We start from the raw sequence: 6,000 nt of genomic DNA, 5'->3' as shown, positions 1-6,000 counted from the left end.
GGATATATATCTGTAGATGATAGGTGAAAGGGCAAGGGCTAGGTTGCCCCAGGGTAGGGGCTACGTCCTACTCTGCTAGCCACACCCAGGCGGCAGAGCACAGTTCTTTCTCCTCCCCTTACTCCGACCCCCCCCCCCCCCCCCTATATAACCGGTCTCTGGGCGGGGTTGGCCCTCTCTTGGCCACTTAGCTAGCCGATGTGTCGGTGAATCTGGTGGATGGAGAGCTCAAGATAGCTTGAAATACAGATTCTTATGCTTTTGCATCGGATTGGATGGCTCCCTGATGTGGTTTCTTGGAACAGCCCTTAAGGACTCCCTCACATCACTCTCAGAAGTGGTCTTACAAAATAGACGAGGTCTAGATCTCCTGTTCATGCAGGACGGCGGGCTCTGTGCAGCCCTCAGAGAAGAATGCTGTTTTTTTTATGCCGATCATACAGGGGTCGTAGAGAAGTCCATGACCAAACTCCGGCAGCGACTGGCCGAGCGACAGAGAGAGAGGGAGGCACAGAAAAGCTGGTATGAATCCTGGTTCACCCAGTCACCATGGTTAACAACTCTGCTGTCAACGGTAGCGGGGCCACTGGTAATCCTATTGCTAATTCTTACAATAGGACCCTGTATCTTAAACAGGGTTATAGGATTCCTGCAACAAAAAAAATAGGGGATATTAAACTCTTGATTATCAGGCAACAATACTCAGCCTTGGCTGAGTCTGAGGGTCTCTAAGATTAGAGACCGCCCACAGAAAAAGGGGGGAATGAGAGGCGCCAATATAATCAGGAGGGTCAGAAAAGGCAGACAGAACAAATAACCTTTACGGGAAACAGCTGCAGCCAGGGAGGTCAGGGAGGGAACTGAAGAACAAACAACCTGATAAGAAACCAGACAGGCATTAACTCACTTAGAAAGCCAGATCATTAGTGAAAAATTCCAAACTACATTCCCTCCCCACCGAAAGCAGATAGATGTATGTTGACTCACACGGCGCCAGATCTCCAGTAGAATGACCCCAGGTTACTTCCCCCGTTTGCTAAAAAGTATATAATGTGTGCTTAAACTCTTGGTCGGGGCTCGTAGCCACTGCTCTGTGCCCAGAGTATGCTGCGGGTCCCGGCATGCTGGAAACAATAAACCCTTTGCTTTTTGCATGAGAAGCGTCTCTTGGTTCTTTGTGACAGCGGCTTGCATCCAGGGCGTTACATAGGTAGATAGATGATAGATAGATAATAGATGGAAAAGAAACCTATTGACTGATTTGTGTCCCCCTAAATTCTTAAGTTGAAGCCAAACCCCCAATGTGATAATATTTGGAAGTGTGGCTTTGGGGAGGTAATTAGGTTTATTTATTTATTTTTTTAAATTAAATTTTACTGAGGTGACATTGGTCAGCATGAACATATAGGTTTCATGTGTGGATTTCTAAGTTACAAAATCTGTTTATAGCACCATGTGCCCACCACTCAAAGTCAAATGTTCTCCTGTCACCTCCTATTAGGAACCCCTTCTCCCCCCACCCCCTGCCTGTGGCAACCACCACACTTAATGTCAAGCTTCTTAAATGTCTGGTGATTATAAGCCATTGCCCAGCCTAGTCCAGCCTGGCCTTCCTAAACATGCAGGATCATAAAGAAGACCCAAGGAGCAGTTGACAAATAAGAACCTATTCAATATTATTTATTCATCCTAATACAACACAGGCCCTGTGTTAGGTATTGTAAGAAATACAAAGATGAATATGAAAAATCTTTGTCCTCAAAGAAAATACAACCAAACAAGGGCAGGAGGGTCCCACCACAAACGACTGCATCATAGCACAGCGCCAGATGGTCATTTTGGGGTGTTTTACATGCCAGCGAATAATTCTCTGATTCTCCAGACACCAACTAGGTGTTCAGTGATTCAGTTTAATTCTGACACTACCTGAAGTTAGTGCAGATGCCACAGGTCTCAGTCCCAAAGGTTGCCCCCTCCCCACTTCAGATGCCAGTTACAAATACTGGGCCTCCCTTACTTCTGACCCATCAGCTATAAATGGGGAGATCCTGTGACCAACTTCTTAGGTTTGTAATGTGCTAGAATGGTTCACGGAACTCAAGAGCATACTTTACTCCCATTTACTGGTTTATTATAAAGGATACAGCTGAAGAAGTACATAGGAGGAGGTCTGGAGGGGTCTCCCATCCTGTGGAGTTGGGGGACAGTACCCTCCTACTACATGGATCTGTTCACCAACCAGAAACTCTCTGAATCTTATTGTTTTGAGGTTTTTATGAAGGTTTCATTACGTATATACAATTGTTTAATTGGCCATTGGTGATTAAACTCAAGTCCCCGGTTCCTCTCCCTCACCAAAGATTGGAGGGTGGGGCTGAAAGTTCCAAGCTTTGAATCAGACACTTGTTCTTTATGGAGACCAGCACCCTGAAGCTATTTAGGAGCACCCAGTCATCAGTCCTCTCATTACCATACAAAAGACACTCATCACTCCAGAGATTCCAAGGGTTATTATAGGAGCAATGTGCCAAGAACTGGGGGCAAAGGCCCCACCATCAAGAAATTACAAGGAAAGTGTTACATGATTAGGAGAAAAGAAAGATCAGATGCATTTTTTCAGATCTCATATTGTGATATCACAGCATCATGTGATGTGGAAGAACTTGGATTCTGGAATCCGGATTTGACTTCTGGGGAGTCTCATAGCCATTCCCCTGCCTCTTTATTGGTATCTTCAATCACAAAATAGAACAATGTCAATCCCCCTGGAAAGAGTGTGAATTACCTCAGATCTCTCACTGGACAGGGACTTCTTGCTGTACAGTGTTGTTTTGTTTGCTTGTCTGTTTAGTACTTTATAGAACTTAATTATGTTGCCTTTCTACCCCACTGCCCCCCAGAAAGCACAATAAGATGAGGAGATTACTGCTTGAAACTTGCAATCCCATTATCTGTCAGCCTATGAAAGATAGAAAGTGCCACTAGTGTATCCAGAAAGTCATTTTTCAGTAGCCATAGGTGACAATAATTACATTTCTTTACCAGGACATCTTGATGTGGCATATCATAAATATTCAGGTTCTGTAGACTTTTAAAAAAAGATACAATCTCTCTCTCTCTGGTTTTTTTTTTTTTTTTTGTAGAACACTAGCTTCAAGGTCAGATTCAGAAACTAGGGCCTTAGCCAGTTGGCTCAGTGGATAGAGTGCCAGCCTGTGGACTGAAGGGTCCGGGTTTGATTTCAGTCAAGGGCATGTATCGGTTGCGGCTTGATCCCCAGCCCTGGTGGGGGCGAGTGCGGGAGGCAACCCATTGATGTGTTTCTCTCACATCGATGTTTCTCTCTGTCTCTCCCCCTCCTTTCCACTCTCTCTAAAAATAAATGGAAAAACATCCTCTGGTGAGGATTAACAACAAGAACAAAATAGGAATTAGGAATTCTTATACATGAGAGAAAAGAGCAGTTGGGAGTGGGCTGAAGAGGACTGAGAAACTAGGAACTGAAAAGTGAAGTAAGAGTCAGGGTATGGGTTTAGAAAGCATATGCTGGGGTGTATTAGACCTAGGCAGATGGGCCTCTGCTCTGATTCCACGCTTTCAAAGGCGTGGCTGTGGCTCTCCTTCAGCTATGCCTTTGCCATGGGATGGGAAGTCCAGGAGGCCAAGGGACGTGCCCACCTGGAGCCAATGCCCGTATGTCTGGACTATCTGCTAAGTACAAGGGACACTGGACTTACCTGCCCAAACACCAAGCCTTGCATGAGTTTCTTCCCCAGGTTTGTCCTTTCGAGGGCTAATGGTGCCACCTGTGTGCCCAAGATGTGGCCAAGGAGTGGCTGATTGGCAGGGGAGGGGAGAAATATACAGTAGATTGGTTGAGTGAGCTGGGATAGCCATATGCATATGGAAGGGGCTTTTATGATCTGGGTAGAACCAGGGGTGGAAAGAGAGAGGAGTGGGCTGTGAGCCAGGGGCCTCCATTTGCATTATTGCCCTAGGTCTGCAAATGAAGTGGGCCTGTGCAGGAGTCCAGGCTTATAATTTACCAAAAAAAAACACAAAACACAACACACCACCACACTGAATTTTCAAATAGTTCCTGTTAGAGTTGAGCTGCTATGTCATTAATAGGGCAAATAGTTCATGGTAATGAACTAGTCCATAGTGTGATCCTTGATATACTGGAGTTACTTAAAAGAGAGAAGACAGTCTGGTTTAGAATTTAGGAGAATCCCATGATGTCCACACATTCTTAGAGGAAGGAGGTAGTATTCTTTCTGAGATTGACTCAGAGAGGGAGACCTTCACTGAGGCTTTAAAAAATAGTTTTTATTGATTTCAGAGAGGAAGGGAGAGGGAGAGGGAGAGGGAGAGAGAGACAGAAACATCAATGATAAGACAGAATCACCGATTGGCTGCCTCCTGCATGCCCCCTACTGGGGATCAGACCACAGCCCAGGCATGTGCCCTCGATAGGAATCAAACCCTGGATCCTTCAGTCCACAGGCCGATGCTCTATCCACTGAGCCAAACCAGCTAGAGCTCACAGAGGCTTTTGAATGAAGTGCAGTTCTGTCCTGAGACCTAGGCCACCTGGGTCCCTGACCCAGTCTCATACCTCAGAGGACTCTATGGAATATCTTCCTGGAACTTTTCTTATTTCATTTCTGATACTGGCGATAGGCAGGAGTAGCAGGGCCATCCAGGAAGGATTCATTGGCCCTGTACCAGGACTCGTGTGGGGCTTGGTGGCCATTTGTCCCCTTTAGTGCATTCTCCTATCCTCTACCATTCATATGGGGTTGATCAGATGCCTCAGAAGATCTGCAACTCATGCCTGTGATGTTGTTCTGGGACTAGAGGCCCAGTTCCAGCGGGCAGCCTGGAGGGAGGATAACTCGTACTCATTGGCTGGTATTTCTTTTGTGGGATCACATGAGAAACTGGGCCAACAGCTGTGCCGATACACAGATTTTGGTGACTCAAATTGTTTATATAGACAGCGGCTCTGCAAAAAAATATTTGCTAGGGCCCCACACACCCTGATAGGAGCTGTCCTGGTTAAGTGCTTGTGCAAATGACAATGGCTTCCCCCCATTTTCCTCCTAATTATGCTGTCTCCAAAATCCGGTAGCAAGGACCCCAATTCTAAAAAGAGAAAAAACAAAGAGACAGAGGGAGAAATCCTGAGCATTTAATTCCCCACACGTCTCAGACATAGATGGCATAGCTACCTGACTTCCCAGCTACATGGAGCCTGGCCTTTGATTTTCACATGGGATGGTGGCCTGGTTGAATCTTGGCAGGGACTTTAAGGTTGGCAATGTCAAATCCCTGTCAGTGGCCAGGGGAGGAGGTGAATTGAAAAGGTCTTCTATCAATAAAATGGAGTTCCTAGCGCATTCTGCTAGGTCCAAAATGAACCCTTTCACCACCCAAACCTCTGTTGTGTCTTCTCTAAGAAAGGGTAGGTGGAGGAGAGAAGATGAACACTCTGCTGCTAATCATGTGGAGATAGCAACTCACATTCACTGGGCACATTATATTCATCATCTGGTTTAATCCTAATTACAAAGCTTGAGGTGGGTACCGCTATAATTTCCATTTCATTGACAAGGCTATAGAGGTCAGTGTAGCTGGTTAGGGGTGAAGGCAGGGGTTGACCCGGGTCTGTCTGCCTGCATTAGGCCTGCTTGTGCCCCGAGCGACTCGGTGCTGTGGGGAGGTAAGAAAGGCCTGTCCTGCCAGAGAGCACCTGGGGCCTGGAGGGTTTGACTGGGGCTCAGGAATAAGCTCCTTTGTTGTTTTTAAAAAGCTTTTAAGAACGTTCAGTGACCAAATCCCGATGCCAAGTGAGCGGCGTTGGAGCACCACAAACTTCAGCTGCTCTTAAAAGGTAACTGAAAAATGGGTGCGAGGTATTGGCATTCCGATAAAAAAAGAAAAGATTGTGTTATGGTTCTTTTCACCCAAGCACTTCAAAACCTTTCTGAAACACCT

The sequence above is a fragment of the Myotis yumanensis genome, unplaced genomic scaffold, assembly GCF_028538775.1.
Source record: "Myotis yumanensis isolate MYYU_CA2020_CCGP unplaced genomic scaffold, mMyoYum1.0.hap1 SCAF_9, whole genome shotgun sequence".
Lineage (NCBI taxonomy): Eukaryota > Metazoa > Chordata > Mammalia > Chiroptera > Vespertilionidae > Myotis > Myotis yumanensis.
Note: the sequence above shows the minus strand (reverse complement) of the source record.